The sequence below is a fragment of the Notechis scutatus genome, chromosome 1, assembly GCF_049901735.1.
Source record: "Notechis scutatus isolate UNSWTSFEM ecotype Mainland chromosome 1, rNotScu1.2, whole genome shotgun sequence".
Lineage (NCBI taxonomy): Eukaryota > Metazoa > Chordata > Lepidosauria > Squamata > Elapidae > Notechis > Notechis scutatus.
This window is the reverse complement of record NC_142009.1, coordinates 115,795,534-115,814,050: the sequence shown is the minus strand read 5'-3', so window position 1 is coordinate 115,814,050 and position 18,517 is coordinate 115,795,534. Positions and strand designations below refer to the sequence as shown.

Genomic DNA, 18,517 nt, shown 5'->3' with positions numbered 1-18,517 from the left:
ATGTGTTGTGGCTCAGAGGTTTGAGCTTGCTTTGTCAGAGGTCAAGGACTTGGACAATGAGGAAGAGGAGGATTTGGCTCTGAAGTTTGAGCCTGCTTTGCTAGAGGACGAAGACTTGGATGGTGAGGAAGGGGAGGATTTGGCTCTGAGGTTTGAGCCTGCTTTGTTAGAGGACTTTCCTCCTCGGCAGGACCTTCCTCCCTGATTGTGCCTCAGGTGTCGGCAGATAATCAGGAGAGCGTATCAGAGCCTCTGACTGAGGATCAAGCTGAGGAATGCTGGCTTGATGCGAGGCAATGGCACAGGCAAAAGTGTAAGTTGCAATGTAGAAAGAAAGGACGAATCAGAGACTGAGATGAGGGACTGACATGCCTCACAGGGAATAAAAGTGGGAGAACTTGTTCGGGACAACGTGTTAATTTGTGAGAGAAGCTTCAGAAGATTCTGTGTGTGGCGATAGCTTGTGATTTATGTTCTTGCTTTATTGTCGGACTTGGCAGACAGCTTGTGTGAGACTGCCAAGAACTTTCTCGGCTCAAGTAATTTAACCCTGTCAATACTGGACTTGTTTGCTTATTTATATTCATTTGGAAATTTGGATTTTTCACCTCATTTGCACAGGTGAGACATAACAAATATGTATGTGATTAGACCTGACCCTGATATTTTAGTAGTTTAATGGAAACTCCTTCTATCTTTAGCTATGCCACATTTCCAAAGAGGCGAAGCATGGCATGGACACAGTCTTCCAGCCGGAACATTACTTGGATGGCCTTCATAAATCTCTGTGGTGCATCTTTTGCTTTTGGAGAATAGATGGGCAGTTGAGACATCACCAAGTTTCCAAGCAGCCAAAAAATGGCACCAAAAAAAGCATTGGAGGAGTTTCGAACATTGGAGGAGTTTCATTCAAAAATGCACTTGGGTACAAAATTTCCTGTAAGTAACCTTCCAGGGAAGGCATAAAAATCACACTTTCTTTGAGAAACTCTGCTTAGGAGAGGAATAGGTAGAAAAAATAGTGTGCAAAAATAGTAATAAAAAAGTTGCTTATAAAATGAATGTAACAGAGGAAACTATATATATATATTTGGAAAATATGTGGAATCCTCATGTTTAGCATTCACCAGAATATTTAGTAAAGCACCTTTGGGACATTCCCTGCTTCCTTTTCTTCCCGACCTCTCTCCAATTAACCAGAAAGCATTCACTAGAAATTCTCTTAATGGGATCTGGGACCCAGCTCTATAAGAGTCCTAGATGATGTTCAAGCCAACATCTTTTGTTTAGACCTCCCAATTGAACATCTGAAGAGTGAGAGCAATATTGAGCTGGCTGAATGTGCAAGCCAGTTTTTTTCTCCACTTTGAAGCCCAGTACCCTTCAATGAACGTCTGTAACTACTCTAGAGGCAATCAATTAATGACTGAAGGTATGACATGGCCAACCCACAAAATAACTAACTCCAGTAAGGTAAAAGCTGCATGGAGAGAAATTATTTTAACTATTTTATCTCAGTTGCTTAAAATCTCTTTCTAATACTAGGCATCTAACCAAATCTTTGGCTAAAGTTTGTTATGTTTTTAATCTTCATGCTCAAGGTTTATAGTGTTGAATGCTGTTTGATCTCTTTACCTTCTGTACTTGAACATACATCTATTGATGATTGTTGCAACCATTGTGTTGCCCAATGTTTGTAATGGTTCTTGAGAATGGTTGCATGGATGATTTTTTGCTGGCTTACTTACAAATGTGTTTATGCCTCTTCAGGCAATGAGACACTAAGCAGTTCATTCTGATTGGCTCGGTTACATTCTCTGTATTAGCAGACAATCTGTCTGAAACAGAGCATTGATGGAGGGTGGGAAAGCAGGCAGAGAAAGCATTCTGCTTAGATCTGATCCCAAGTCATCCACAAGCAGAAACTACTGAAGTATGAGCCAACAGGGATATGATTGCTGTCATTTGGAATGGAAGCTATAAGATTTGGTTGCAAAGCTATGGATGAAGCTTAGTCTTGGCCTTCATTTATTAGTCCACACAGTGTAGATAAGTTCTGCTTGCCAGCTGCCTTCCTCCCTAATCATTTTATTTATTATAATGGGAGTTGGAAATTAACATTTTTATTTAGAATAAGCATCAATGTAAACCTGGATTTTTATTTTTATTTTAAAAAAAGACAATTGGAGTTGGGGGTAATCAGGACCAAAGGTACTATTAAAAAAAAGAACTATTTAAAAAATGCCATAATAGAGATTTTCAGTCTGAGGATTACAGAATTGGTGTTCAAAGTCCAGTGGGTCCCTTTTCTGTATCCCTTTTCATTTAATGATCTTATTTGGCAATTGGTAGTATTGGGACTAGAAATAGTCTAAGTGGGAGCAACTACTACTCTTTCTCTTTCCCTCACTGTCTTTAGACTGCTGTAACATTTGTCTTCTCCAATCTGGTGGTTTGGATGACAAATTCTAGGATCTACAGCAGAGGCGGGTATTCAGCAGATTCTGACCAGTTCTGGAGAACCAGTAGCAGAAATTTTGAGTAGTTCAGAGAACCGGCAAATACTACCTCTGAGTGGAGATTTTGCAGTAACCTTCCCCTGCCGTGCCCACCAAGCCACGCCCACGTAGCGGTAGTAAAAAAAATTGAATCCCGCCACTGATCTATAATACTGTACTGTCTATACAGAAATGGCTAGTTGTGCAGGATAGGGATTATAGGAGCCACAGCTCAAACTGGGGGGACTTTTTCAGATCACTGAGAAATTTAAAAAATAATGGAATAATGACAAAATGCCACATACTATTGCTGGCCTTGAAAATACATGAACTGATTTTTTTCCACCTCACACGATCAAAAATGTTTGCAGAAAATTAAATAAATAATAGTGAAGCCAACATACATAGCCCAGGCAAATATAGGACAGCTGGGGGGTGTGGGGGGAGACAGGAAATGCTTGACATAAATATTTTCTCCCCTTTCAGGGCAGCCTACACACAGTTAAGTGTTTTGCACTGGAATTCAATTTTGCATGCACAGGTTTTTGCACCTATGAACAGTTAGGGCCAACAGGTAGTTAGCAAAGGAATTTCTGCACTAAGTCTCTTTCTCTATCTAAAAGATTAATTTTGCATACCTCAAGGTAACAATCTTTCTATTGCTTAGACTGAAGTTATCAGAGATTTTATTATCGCTTCCCTATTTCTTTAGTTCTTTTTCTCCTGACTCTGGACCTATGCAGTTTGAGTTCTTGCTTTGTCTCTACAATGGAGGAGGAGGCCATCAGCTTTAGACAGATTTATGTAACTGACTTTCCTGTCATTCTAGTATTTCCTGTATAAGGCTCATCTCTAATTTATTTTGCACGAGCACAATAATACTTTGTTATACTGTGGATGTTTTTCTTTCTCCATGCATTCTTTCCACTGTATAAAGCGATCCATTTTGGTCTAAAAGCAGTAACCAATAGTGTTTTTCTAGTGACATAGTCACCGTCATCTTTGTCATGTTCAAGAATAGACTATAATATTATGCTGAATAATGGGAATAAGTGCTTCCTATGAATAAATTAAAGGTAACCTATTACTCTATGTTCTATGAATGTATAAATTAAAAGTGGATTAAAAGAAGAATATGAACACATGCATTGAATTATTTGCATATGCGTCCAACAGCTTCACAGCAGGATTTCTCTTGCTTCAAGCAAGCTGTTTCCTAAAGGAGAATGGTCATTTTCCAATCATTTAAGTTTCCTATCAGGTTGCCTTTATTTACTGCCAAGAAACTGTTTGGGTAACAGTTAATAATCATCTATGTGGACTACCTCACTGGAAACATTTCAGTGTTTCATCACTTCTATTTTATTTAATCCCCCTTGTCATCAAAATTTTATGATCGGAAACGTGTCTTTTTAATTAGAGCTTAAAAGCTGTATAAGCTTTGCTTATATTTTATACTTCATTCTCTAGAGCCACATCTAGGAATTCCCAAGCTGACAGAAAAGCTAATTTGAAGGCAGGTCAGGATTTACTGGCAGATCTCTGGATAATATGCAGAAAGATCAGTAGGCTTTGAGACACACACAGTTGTTAAACAAAACAAAGAATAGGGCTCTCTCCCTGTCAATTGTATTGATAAAATGAAGAAAAAAAATGGAAAAATACAAAGTGGATTTTTGTAGTTGAAGATTGTAAATCCCCTTCAATATTCAAAACAATTCCAAATTGTAACTTTAGAAAATCTGTTCTATTACGTCTGTCCCAGGTTCTGGTTTTGCAAATTGGACCCATTTCACACTTTCAGGTAGAGCCAGGCAATAATTATCCAATTGGTCATGTTAATGTCAGAAAATGAGCAACTGCAGGCAACAAAGCACAAGCAGCATTGACTGAGAGGTGGGGAAATGTGTGTGTCCCATAAAATCCTGCTGTTTGGGGGCTTGTGAAGTTTATTTACAACCAAAACATGAGACAGCTTTAAATAGAAAGAGCCCATTTCTTTCCTGATTAAAAAAAATATATCAGTGATGAAGGGACAGAGCTTAAAATGTAAAAAGCAGAAGTAAGACAGAATGGTTCAACAGATGGGGATGTTTACACATAATTGCAAAAGAAAATATGTAATTCGTTTGGAAATCTTACTCTTATATTTTCTCAATCTGTATGACTGGAATCAAGGTTTATTCTCATTTTGCCAGATCTGAGGATTGTTGATGTCACTTTTTGGCCTTTTGGCTAGGATTATGGATAGGGTGTGAGAGGACTGTTGATATATAAAAATAATACATGATTCTGGGCATGGAACGATCTACTATATTTTACAGGAAGCCGAGTTCTGGAGGCTGTGCAGGGCTGCCCAATGAATAAAACAGAGTTCAGATTCATTTTTCTGGGAAAGACTGAAATATGGAGCTCCCACAAGAGAAGGGTGTAAATCATTCTCCTTAACTTATCTAACGGAAGAGTGCTGAAGTTGGCCGACTAAAATAAATTTATCTGCATTCAAGAATGCATGTCCAATTGCCTACAAATGTATCAAACACTAACAGCAGGGAGAAATACTGTACAGTCTTATTGAGCTGGCGACTCAGAGGGCTGGCTTTAAAAAGGCATATTTTGAATATCATTCTCTGCATTCCATCCTCTCCCTTCCCCCCTTCCCCAATATTTCTAGTTGCTAGAATAAACTTGTCAGTATTTGCTTTTTAAAATTGTCATGAGGACAGAGATACTTGCAGTTAATGGCTACTTATGAAATCTCTTGTTCTGCTATAGAATGCAGAGAAGATTTTCAAAAGAAGTTCCATCATATAATGTATCGAAGAGTCCATATTTTTACGCTGCCTTTTAGAATTGGTATACTTTTCTTATAATTAATATTTATATAATATAATTATACAAACCTTAATTTTGAATGATCTAAACTTAAATTCTTAGAGATGTGAAGGATCAATGAAAAATCTCAATCCCTACCCCCACCAATTGTTCAAGGTTTCATTTTTCATTAACTTTACGGACCCTGGAAGAATGGCTGGTGAAACTGACAAAACTTGCTGAGATGGCCAAACTGACTTCTCTCATTACAGAAATGTCATCATCGACATTCATCAATGACTGGAAGCCCCTTATGGATTTTTTTCTGTAAAAAAGAAAATGATTTTGTGACTTATGGTTCTGATTATTAGAAAGAATAAGTTATAGAAGCAAAAGAGAGAGATTTGATTAGAATTGTATGTAGAACTGGCGAAAGAAAGATTGGAAGTCCACACTCTCTACACACATATACACACAATTTTTTCTACCTCCTTTTTTCTTTGTCTTTTCCTCCTTTCCTTTTTTTTTTTTTTTGCTTTTTCATATTTACTTTATTTTTTTTCTTTGAATGTATACACACACACAGAATATATATAAAAGATCCATGGCAGCCCCTTCCATTACTATAATATCAAGAAATATTTCTTTAAACATTCCATAGGCTGCCTGAAAGAAAAGAGGAGGTAGTAGAAGTAGGGACAATTAACTACATGAATAATACTAATTAAAGAATGAAACAATATAAATCATACTTACTACTCTTTTGCCAGCTTTGATAATATTTAGAGTACTTACCTAAACACACCACAAGCTCATCAGCAAAATACAAGCACCCAAGAGACAAACTTACCATCGAACAAAAAAAATCTGATACAGGTAGTTTTATCCAGTTCTTAAATGCATCCTGACCTTTGTATCAACCGGGAATAATATTCAAAATCTCAACAAAGCAATCAAGTCAACATTGAGTCTAAGCTCCACATCAGCAAGCACAGAAGCTAAATTTCAACCAACCAATTAAAACCAGTGTACAGAGATGTGTCTTTGATAAATTCTACTTCTTCTTTTTCAGCTTTATGTGTGTATATATTGTACATGTTTTGGGGATATTTGATGCATAGCTTTCAAAATGCCTTTGAAATGGGGACTTGTGTAGGTTACCATGTCACTTACTTTGAAAAACACCTTTCTCTGAATGCTGTTTGGTGCATAAGAGACTCCGGCTTTGGTTGCCCAAAAGGAAGAATGTGCCTCTCATAGTGCAAAATGTAATTTCCATGCTAAGGGCTCTCTTTTCTCTAGCAATGCCTCAAGCCTGTTGCTCCAAAAAAGACTTTTGCATGCTTGGGACACCATGGAGAATTCCATGTCAGAACGGAAGCCCTGGCTGCTACTGCTCTAGGGAGGAAGCATCTACTAGATACATCATCACCTCCTTTTTTTTTTTTTTTTTTTTAAACAAATTTTATTAATTTTTAAAAAACAATACATAAACAAACTAAATGTAGAATGTAATAACATAAAGCATCTTTTCTGAAAAAACCAATAAAACATCTTATTTAAAGACAGAATAATTCCAAATTATCACATTGCCATACAAACACAATTTAATATATATATTTATCTTATCTATTCAACTTCATATCTTATCCCAACTTCTCTTTATTTCTCCCTTTCCTTCTACTATTCAATTATATTTCTTTTGCCTTAGATTATATATATTCTTTATATCCATCTGTCTTATTTACAATTTCATTATTCTCTTCCAATGTTCTTCTTACATTCTTCTAAAATTTGATTAATTCAGGCATAGACAAACAAAACACAAAACATAAATACATAAAACTTCTTTTTGGAAAGCAGCTTACTCCGGGTTACCTCTTTTTATACAGACATAAATCAAATTCATGCTCACTTAATATACTATTTCATATCTTATTTAGCATTCTGTATTTTCTATATATTTTCTCTCTATATATCTATTCACTCTCTTAATTCTATTATGTTTATTTCATCTCAATTTAAATAATTATACTTGTATCCTTTGTCCGTTCTCTTTCAATCATCTATTTATCTTTTCTTTCTAATAAAATATTTCTCCTGTAATCACTGGTTGAAGCATGACAACTTTCTATCTTTCCCCTAAGTTTAACACTTGAAATAATACATACTTTCCACACTGATTTTGCTTAGTACATTCTAAGTAATACATTTTAGAATAATAAAACAAAAATAGAAAAGGAATTGAGTTTATAATATAATAAAAACAATATTCCATAAAATATTAAACTCTATTGTTAACTCTTAAACATTTTATACATTCCCTTTAATGCATTATTAACTCATATAATAGTTCAATTTTCTAACTCAATGTCAAATACTAATATCTACAATACAATCATGTACTTTTGCAAAATCTTATATTTTTTAAAATAACTTTTACCCTTTATCTCTAAAAAAAATCTGTTTTTTAGCATCTTGTTTTAAACCTTTATGACTTCTCTTTCCTTTTCCCCTTCCTTTCTTATCAATTCTAATCTTTTTGGCCCCCCATCTCTCAAATTCCACTCTCTTAATCTTCTCTCTCTGTTGTGTTTCTCTTTTCTGTTGCTTTCTGACATTGTATCAATTTTTCATCTTATTTTTCCCTTTCTTGGTTGCTTTTTTAAGTTCTGAATTCTCCATTTTCACTTCCCCTTTTTTCTTTTCCTCAACTATGACTTTTTGTCCATTAAAGATGGCTTCTTCTTCTTCATCCCAATCCTTTTGTTGTTGTATTTCTTGGTAAGTAAAAATCGCCATTTCCAAAAAGTGAAAAATAGATCCAGAAGAGCCCTTGCCTTCTTGCTCCTCTTCTTGTAACTTTTGATATTCCATTTGTAGTTCTTCCACAGATAGTGCCATTTTCTATTTTTTTTTTAAAGCAACCCAAATGTTTTTAGTCTTTCAAAAAATAGTTACCCAAAGGTCCCAAAGTCCCAAAGCAGTCCAAATCAGAACATACTGTCTCATTAACACTTTCTTCTTCTTCTTTTTTGTTTAATTTCTCTTCCTGGGGTAAAGTTCAGTTACAATTTCAAAATGATTTCTTGGAAGCCTTATTGCCACATATTTCTAAGTCTTATAAACTCCAAGCAGTCTTCTTCAATGGAATCTTAGAATAAGTTTTTTACCTCTTCCTTCCCACTTATAGCAGTAAAATTTAATTTTAAATTCCAATGTTCCAAAATCTTTTATCCCCTTGACTTTAATTTTTAGGTTTATTTACCTTCTATGCCCAAGCAGGTTTTTCAGATTTCCATCAGCTATTTCCGTAGGGAAGGAGAGTGAGAAAAATAACTTTCCCTTTCAAAACTTTCTTCCGCCGCTTGCAATCTTTTCTGGGAAACAATGTAGCAATCAAAAAATCAAGTTTCCAGGTTTTTAAGGGTTCCTCGTTATCCCAGTTCAGCCAAAAAATCCCTTTCACTTTCTTCCTCCTGCACGATCTTGTCCAGCTGCAGGCTTCTTTGTGGCGGCCATTGCTGACCGCCGCTCCACCGCCTTGGGAAAAGGGGGTTTTGCCGGCTGGAGAGGGGGTCTGCGACACCCCCAAACCCCTATCCGGATCCCCCCTATCTTCAGCTGCCTCTACGGGGCAGCTATATCCTCCAAATCTGTCTGGATCGGAGGCACCAGGGCAGCGAGTGTAGCAGGAACCGCACGGAATCGCGGATCCCTGCAGCCGCTGAAGCCTGGCAAACCAGAAGTCTGGATACGTCATCACCTCCTTAATGCAGTCTAAATCTCCTTACCACAACACAGGCCACTTCCACAATCAAGAACTCATGGCCTTCCCTTTTGGGTTACACAAACTGACAGGCATGCATGTTGCCCCAAAGCTTTATCCAGGGCATAATCAGTGGTGATATTCAATTTTTTTTTATCATCGGTTCTGTAGGCGTGGCTTGGTGGGTATGGTGTGGCTTAGTGGGTGTGGTGTGGCTTGGTGGGTGTGGTTTGGTGGGCGTGGCAGGGGAAGGATACTATAAAATCCCCATTTACACCCCACTCCAGGGGAATGATATACTGTAAAATCCCCATTCCCTCCCCATTCCCTCCCCACTAACCTGCTTTCCAGCTCTGTTCTCCTGTGCAAGGCAACAAAAGAAGACCCAGCCAATCAGCTGGGACTCCGATCAACTGGGACTTGGGAAGCAGCAAATAGATGGGGGTGGGGCCAGTCAGAGGTGGTATTTGCCGGTTCTCCGAACTACTCAAAATTTCCACTACCAGTTCTCCAGAACCTGTCAGAAGTGGCTGAATACCATCTCTGGGCAAAATGTTGGTCTGCTACCTCCTCCTTTTGGTTTATTTTGCCCTCCTCTATTTGTTCTGTTTTTCTTGAACTCTGTATAATAGTGCTTATTCTGGAAGGAGTTTTTTTTTGTTTTAAACAAATTTTATTAATTTTAAAGACAAACAAACCATCATTAACCATTAAATACATAAACCTCTTTCCATTATAAATTTTACAAGTCAAATAAAACATTATTTTATACAACGTAATTCTATTTTAGACCATTTCCATATGAACATACAAATATCTCTTATCAAATTTCTCCTTATTTCTCTTTACTCTTATTCAATTTCATTATTATTATTATTTTTCTCTATATTTATCCAATTTATAATTATCATCTATTTCTCTCTGACTTGGTTACCATTATTCTCATCCTACATTCCTACAAGGTTTTATTAATTCTCCCACATACATAAACACACAAAACACAAAAATATAAGACATCTTTTAGGAAAGTAACTTGGCCCCAGATACCTCTCTCTATATGGACTTCAATTAAGTTCATGCTCATCTTACATGCCATTACCTATTTTATTTACCATTCTATATCTTCTATATTAGCTTCTCCACACATTTCACTCTTCTTGATTCTATCTTATTTAATTCATTTTAATTTAAGTCATTATATTTGTATCTTTTGTCCATTCTTTATTATCCATTTGTCTCATTCCCTATAGTAAAAAGAAAAAGAATTTCTCCTGAAATCACTAATCAGAGTATGATGCCTTTCTATCATCCCCTAAATTAACATTTAAAATAACACCTAATACCCAATCTGATTCTGCTTGGTACATTCTATCTACTAACTTTTAAAAAGAAAAATAATAAATCCAAAATGATTAAATACATAGTTAAATAATAAATCTAAATACTGAATCTTATAACATTCCAATTATCTTTTCCAAAACAAATGCTACAATAATAAGTTTATAATAGCATCAACACCATAGTCAATTAGACTCTTTAATTAAACTCAATATTCTAAACATTCCTTTAATATTTTATTAGGTTTTAAAATCAATCATTACTAAACATTTCAATGCTTTAATCTCTTATTAATTCTTATAACCTTCTAATTTTCTATTTCTAATACAAATGCTACAGTACCATCTTATGTACCTTGCAGAGTCTTTTTTAAAGAAATTATACATTACCCTTTGTCCCTAAAAAATTTCCTCTTTTCCCATCTTGTTTCAAAGCTTTGTGGCTTTTTTTCTGCCTTTTCCTTCCTTTCTTCTCCCACCAGACCTTCTTACCCCCTCCTAGCCTCTGCCTTGTTAGCTTCCCTTCTCTGTTGTATTCCTTTTTTCTTTTGTTTTCTAACATTATATTGATTTTGCATCTTATTTTTCTCTTTCTTGGGTGTTTTTTTAAGTCTTAAGTCCTTCATTTTCCTTCCTCTCTTTCTCCTTTCTTTCTTAATTAAATTTTGAGATTCATTAAAGATAGCGTCTTCTTCTTCTTCTGCTGCTGCCTCCATCTGTTGTTGTGTTTGTTGATAGATAGCAAGCGCCATTTCTAAAAAGAGAAAAGCTTCTTTCACAGCGTCCTTGCCTTCTTTTTTTTATTTTTCCATATTCTTTTCTCAGTTCATCAACAGATAAAGCCATTATAAATCTTTTCTTTTCTTTTTTCCCTCTTGCTTCTTAAAACAACCAAGATGCTTCAAAAGTTAGAACAGTCCCAAAGTCCCAAAGTCATCAATCAGTCCAAGCCAAAACAAAGTTCTCACTTTCTCTTCCTGGGGTAATATCAATTAAGAAAAAGAAAAACCCAATCTGTATTTTAAAGCCTTATTGCAATAAATTTCAGTCTTCAAATCCTTAAGGCATCTCCTCCAACAAGATCTTAATATATATATATATATATTTGTCCTCTCCCTTCCCACTTATCACAAAAAGCAAGTTTTTACCTTCTATAAAAAGACAGGTTTCTCAATATCCATTTGTTGATTCCATAGGGAAGGAGAGTAAACTTTCCTTTTCAGCACCTCAAAATTGCCGCTTATAATTCTCTTCTGAAAGTATCATTCAAAACCCATAGTTTTCAGGATGTTAAATGTGTCTTAAAGTCCTGGGTCGGCCAAGAAAAACTTTCACTTCAAAAACTTTCTCCTCTTCCTCCTGCACATTCTTACCCAGCTGCCGCTTTCTTTGTGGCGGCCATTACGGACCGCTGCTACACCGTCTTGAGAAAAGGGGGTTTTGCCGGCCGGGAGGGGGTCTGCAACACCCCAAACCCCTCTCCGGATCCCCTATCTTCAGCCACCCCTGCAGGGCAGCCTTAGCCTCCAAACCCGTCCGGATCGGAGGCACCAAACGGGAGCGCCGCAGGGATCGCGCAGTATCGCGAATCCCTGCCGCCAGCGAAGCCGACAAACCGGAAGTCCCTGGAAGGAGTTTGTTTACCTCATTGTACTGTTAGCCAATGATAAGCAATGATATATTGTTTGGAGCATCATACTATGTGTATAGGGGTGACTTAAGAGTTTACGGGTTGCCAACCTATGATGTATGGGATGGATGGGGCCCATTACCCAAAATAAATATATTCATCCGGCTTGCAAGAGGCCTCAGTCTCCTCAGCAGCCTTTTCAGCAATAGTTTCATTACTCACCTTGGCACAGACAGAGCGACACATTCCCCAGTTGCTGGTATCAGACAGATTGATTCTGGTTGAAGGAAGCTTTATCTGATTTTAAATGTTATACCTCATATATACCACCATTGTAGATAAACGACCTAAGATACAAGACACAAATGGATTACGAGGAAAGCCTTTTTATTGCAAATTTTAAAAAAAATCAAACATTTTTTTTTGCTGTTTCAGCCAAAGCAAACCAAACTCTAGTCCTGAATAGAACTAACACCAGGAATTATAGGCCTGTTTTGTCATTCAGAGTTGAGCTGCAAGGTAAGAAGATGCAAAGCTATTGTCTTGGAAGAATTTGTGTGGGCCTTTTGTCTGGAAATATTAATTCTGTATATGCTATAACTCATAACAGTTTACAGTTAACTTTTGTCCAAAAAAATTCTTTACTGAATCCAAATTCAAAAGAACGGTACTTGATACAAATGACTTTTTAAGATGTACTGTATGTATATTTCAGATTCATTTTTATACCATTTTTATAAATTTATGTAGATCTATGTTTCTGTTTGTAACCCTAACCCACATATACACATCGACATGTACTCACACATGACATGTGTGTATGTATGTGTAGGGATACAAACAGGGATGGGATCCGACTGGTGTAACTACCGGTTCGGTGATTTATGTTTTGCACGTGTGAAATGTCGTCAGCTATGCTGCCTGGACAGCTGAGCAGTGCTGGGCACGGGTGTGCAGCATTTGAAAAAGCACTTTTTTCCTGCTTTTTCAACCACAGCTGTGCTGTGCAAAGAAGCTGAGGTTGAAAAAGCAGGAAATAAAGGTCAGGTAAGAGCCCAGGCGGGCGGGTGGGCCAAAACAGCAGCAGACATAGAACTGGTTCTATGTCTGCTGTTCTTCAGAGCTACCGGTTCTACAGAGCCGGGCAGAACTGGTAGCATCCCACCCCTGGATATAAAACATCCCACCACACAAATTCATTTAGTCTGTCTCAAAGTCAGTATTGCTGAAGAATGGAATAACAGCATTAGTCTGGAAGGAGAAATCTAATCCTGGAAAACTCCATTTTGTCTTTGTGCCTCTGAGACCAATCTATTTTGAAACTGGAATTCCAACACCTTCTGGGAGCATAGAGGTGCCAATAGGAGGCATAATAGAGGTGCACCTGAGAGTATAATGAGGAAAGCTTAGACCTCCCAGATTAAATTTCTTTTTGGGTCTCAAACAGTTAGCTAATCCACAATATCTCAGGAAATTCTTTGCAGTGGGAGATTCCTGTTTTTTTTTTTTTTAAATAACCAGAGAAGGCAAAACCCAGTTTCACGGTGGCTGTTTGTTTCTTTTGTTCTTCCATTGATTTTTTTTCTAGAATGTTTCAGTCTTCTTAAAGAGATGCAATTCCATTTACTCAAAAGAACTACACCACTATGGAACATTCTATTTGCAATGCTATAAGCTGACAGGCCTGTATTATGAAGAATACAATATATATAGACTGTATTCTTTACTGTGAGGAATATTCTGTATTATAAGAAAAATATACCATTTGTGGTACATTTGATACCAAAACTGCTTCCTAGGTCAAAATGCTGACAGGACTTTGACGCTAAATAAAATCCCCAGTATTATCTCTCTGCCTTGATGAATTCATTTGCAAGTATAGTAAAGGCAATAAAATCCCCCAGCTGGAAGTAAGCTCAAGTTTCTTTCAAAAAATGCTTATGGCATCATTCACGGAAAATAATACATTATTTTCTGTGGAATGATACCGTTCCAAGTAATGCCCTAGGAATATTAACCACAGCCTATCAATATATGCACATCAGGGAAAATAACGGCTTGCTTAAATACACATGAAAATTAATAGCTTTCCTGATCTGAACTCATTTTCTCATGCTCTTTGGATTACAGAAGGGTTATTCTTCTGGGGTTTGCACTCCAGGGATTAACATCTGTGTAAATGTGGTAATTTTTTTAAAAAAAGGTTCCAGGATGAATCCATGAATTGTTCTCATTGACATAAGCAGACACTTTCTCTTGGACAAGCCTCCTATGCAGGTGCACCAATGGCCACACACTCCTTGTAAGGGTTATTTTCTTAAGAGACTATGCAGTTTGTTAGGCTTTTACTGGGAGGCCTTGCTGTTCTAAGCAGCTGCTGGGAACAGTTGCTTTTTAGCATTCATTTTTTAAAAATCCAACTTCTCTGAACACAAACCGTCTTTTCCCAAGGCAACCTAGAAACATAAAGCATGCATATACTTTATTTATTTGCTAGTTTGTTTGTTAGATTTTTTTTTAAAAAAATCTTACCTTAATTATTCTATAAATAACTCAAGATGGTGAACATACCTAATGCTCCTTCATCTCCTATTTCCCCCACAACAACAACTCTGTGAGGTGAGTTGGGCTGAGAGAGAGTGACTGACCCAAAGTCTCCCAGCTGGCTTTCATGCCAAAAGTATCACTAGAACTCATGGTCTCCTAGTTTCTAGGCCTTCACCTTTACCACTATACCAAATTGACACATTTGTAAATGAACAACACTTTGTAAAGAAGCGGAAAATGTAAAATCCCTTTCAAATATGTTTCTTTCAATCCCCCCCATTTTACCATCATTCCTAGTGTGTATCTTTAAAGGCAAAACATATCTGTTCAGTACGTATTTTGGGATTAAAGGGTCCATTGCCTCTGTGAGTTTTCTATTAGCATTGCATCAGAGGTGGTATTCAGCAGGTTCTGACCAGAGTAGTTCAGAGAACTGGCAAATACCACCTCTGACTGGAGATTTTACAGTGTCCTTCCCCTGCCATGCCCACCAAACCACGCCCACAGAACTGGTAGTAAAAAAATTTAATCCCACACTGCATTACATGACTTATGGAATCCTATTATATTATATATTTCTGCTTACACTGGAAGATTCTTCCAGTTCCATTAAGTCTATTCCTTTAGTGACAGCCAGCCTTATCCCTATGGTTGACAAATTTATCTGAAAGAAGTTTATTAACCACACTCTCTAAATCATGCATAGCCGTCATCTTCCATTATCAAATGGTGGGCAATGCCTGACACTCCTTGAATTATTTGAATCATGCCAATGGCAGAAGTAGGTGTTTATTTCTAAATTTGATACTTAGCACTGTGAGAGGAGGGCAGGGAAAAGTATTAGAGTGTTAAGTCTTTCCATAGTTTGTAAAAATGGCAATTGGTAAGTGGTTTGTTGATTTTTGTTGTTCCATAGTAAGTAAATTTCAGTGCTATGCCTTGAAGTTTGATCTAGTTAAGTGTTTCTCAACCTCAGCAACTTTAAGAAGTGTGGACTTCAACTCTTAGAATTCCCCAGCCAGCATGCTGAAGTTGAAGTCCATGTCTCTTAAAATTGCTGAGGTTGAGTCATACTAGTGTAGTACATTCTGGTCAAATCAATGTATCTACATTTTCTCTCCTCCTTCCTGAGCTGTTTCCTCAGCTTAGTGGAGTTTTCTTCCTTCGTGAGAAAATGAGAAAAGGTGAGTCTATTTCCCTTGTTCTTTATGCTATTGTTGAGACAGAGTTGGGGGCTGCTTTAACCCCAGGTCACAACGAACAGACATCACAGTATGTCTGAAACTCCCCTGCCTTTATGTTCTTTTGTTCTGATGGCCAACTGACCTCTCACTGAGGGTTCATTTTTTTGGGCCACCAACTGCAATGTTTCCTTAGCAGCCTTTGTTTCTTCCCTCGGCCTCTGCTGTGAAGTTCAAGAATCTTTGCAATGAATGGTTGACAGAGGAGCCCAGCTTTCCCTTGATTATAATACAACCCAAGATTTTGTTTGGCACAAAACACAAACAGATCGCAATGTAGCCTAGGGCAGCTCCATATGGCCCAGCTGAAAACTGCCTGTTTTTCATGATAGATTTGTAAATATTGTTCCATTTGCTGTATATTTAGCTTGCCTATAAAAGTTGCATTTGATTCCTGGTAACTTTGTGGACACATCTAAGCAGGTTTCTTGGCAAAAGTCTGGAAGTGGTAATTGTTTTCTTCAAGAGTATTTGTTTTTTTTCTTCAAATCCCCAGCTTTACCTTTATTGCCTTGTTGCAGTAAATTACAAGGCTCAGACCTTGGAATCCAAAAATAAGTTGGTTTTATTTGTGCAAACAGGTTCAGAGTATTTTAGTGAGAGTCACTTCTGAACAAATTTCTTATAGAACAGCACATGCCTATATACTTCTTCAGAAGGGGCAAAACACAGAAATATAACTTGTCACAGCCATTCATTGGTTACTTGAAACACAGCTTTCCCCCTCCCCTGTTGCTAGGCTAGGATGGCTGGATGTCACAAACCCATCTTGCTAAACTCCCTAGCTTGTGGTTTTGTTACAAGCGAGACTAGGTTTCTTGGCAAATGTGACCGATAGATGATCCTTGTGGTTTGGCTTTTCACACTTCCTTGTTCTTTCTCTTGCTAATACTACATATTTCACTATCTATAAAACTTGTATTATTATTTCTCTAAAATTAATATATTTTATGTCCTGCCTTAGCCTGGTACTCCCTTAATGAAATGCTTACTAGGCCTGAGTTAGGCTTCCTAGCCTAGACTTGGCGGACCAAATGCTGCCACTTTCTGAGCCAATTTGCCTAAATCCATCCATATATTCCTTCAAATCTTAGAACATAACGTATTACCGACATTGTCTGTTTTGTATGGTTGCAGTTCTTGGATCTGCCTATGAATTGGAAAGAAAAGATCAATAACGATAAAGGAGAATATTTTTTTTAGCTCAGGGTTGAAATGAGGGGTTCTTGGTGCTTTCTGAGGTTCTTTTCTTGCAGAAGTTTCATTAGCCAAATTAGGTATCATCAGTGCTAATACTATTATTAACAATGATAATTTTATCCAGATCAGGTAATGAAATGTCTTCAAGAAAACAACCAATCTCAGAGAGCACCAAAGACCCATCAGAACAGGTCAGTCTTTCAATTGTTAACTGGCCATGCCAGGTTTATATCTTTACAAGGCATAAGTATAATTCAATGAAAGAACAAATGAAAGAAAGCAGGGAGTGCCCTAGGCTATACTTTCTACCATTTTATCATATAATGAGATGGCCTGAGCCAGCCATTCTGGATTTGCCACTTCTGTTTGACACTTATCAATAGATACACCCTCTGTTGAGTTAGAATGGACAGTGAGTACCATTCTCCGATATCTGCATCATTTGTGATCCACAGATATCCGCTATACAACTATACCACTTCATTTTCTTAGCTATGATCAGTGCCTTTTATTTTTTCCTGCCAAAGAAGTTGAATCTGTTCTTCTCTCTTGCTCTTTTGCAAGGATGATGAACTTCTCTCAGGTATATTAACTCTGGAAGGAGAAAAATGCTTCTTTAAGCCATTCAGAAGACCATGAAATCTCCATATAATGATCAGCTAAGTATCTGGATGGAACTAAATATTATGAGGCTGGGAGGACTATGTTTCATGCTTGACTGACTGGATTGTGGAATTTGGACTGCTTGGAGCAGAGATTTATAAAGCCTCATCTGATTTTGTCTCTGTCCACAAATTTCACATGCACAAAAATGATCTTTCTGAAATGTGAAGGCTGAAATGGCCAATCAACACGATAACGCTCAGGATTAGTTTTTTCTGGATACTGGGCTGAACTTTTGCATGTCTAACGTTGCCAGTGAAGTGGATCAGAAAAAACAACTGAAAATAAAGTTTGAGGATCTGTTAGTAAGTAAATAACTTTTATTCAGAATGAAGTGATGCCTGCTCTAAATTAGGATGTACTGTATGCCCTCAAATAAATGCAGATTTGTAGTTTGGGAGTACTTGTTGCTTAACTGTCCCTGGATTTTGAAGTGGTGGCCATGATAAGAAACTGGACATTGCTTAGGATGGAGGCTGGTTTTCTATCTTTTATCAGCTTTTCTTAGGGAAATCATCTTAAATTTAATATTGTCTTCCTGTCAGGTAAATACAATAAACACTGGAAGGGGAATGAAGAATATATTTAATTAATGGAAGCTGTTATACTTTAAGGTAAAATCATTTTGAACAGATCTGTGACTGACACCAAACTCTAATCTGTTAAAGTGTTAAGTTTTGCATTTTTGTTGGCAATGTTTTAGAGCAGTATATAATAATTTTTATGAATTTAACCTGGATTTATGCTTTGTTTCCTTTTTAATAAATTCAAATGAAAACAAAAGTATGTGTAGTCGATGCCATTAATTGCTTCATAAT

At 37.0% G+C, this 18,517-nt stretch overlaps 1 long non-coding RNA gene across 1 annotated transcript; it reads left to right on the top strand.

Annotated features, from left to right (window-relative positions):
* The first annotated feature begins 892 nt into the window (after window positions 1-892).
* On the top strand, window positions 893-18,313 carry LOC148132958 (uncharacterized). Its single transcript, XR_015747011.1, has 3 exons — window positions 893-939; window positions 12,484-12,567; window positions 18,245-18,313. It is a non-coding gene; the product is annotated as an uncharacterized LOC148132958 (long non-coding RNA).
* Window positions 18,314-18,517: the final 204 nt, after the last annotated feature.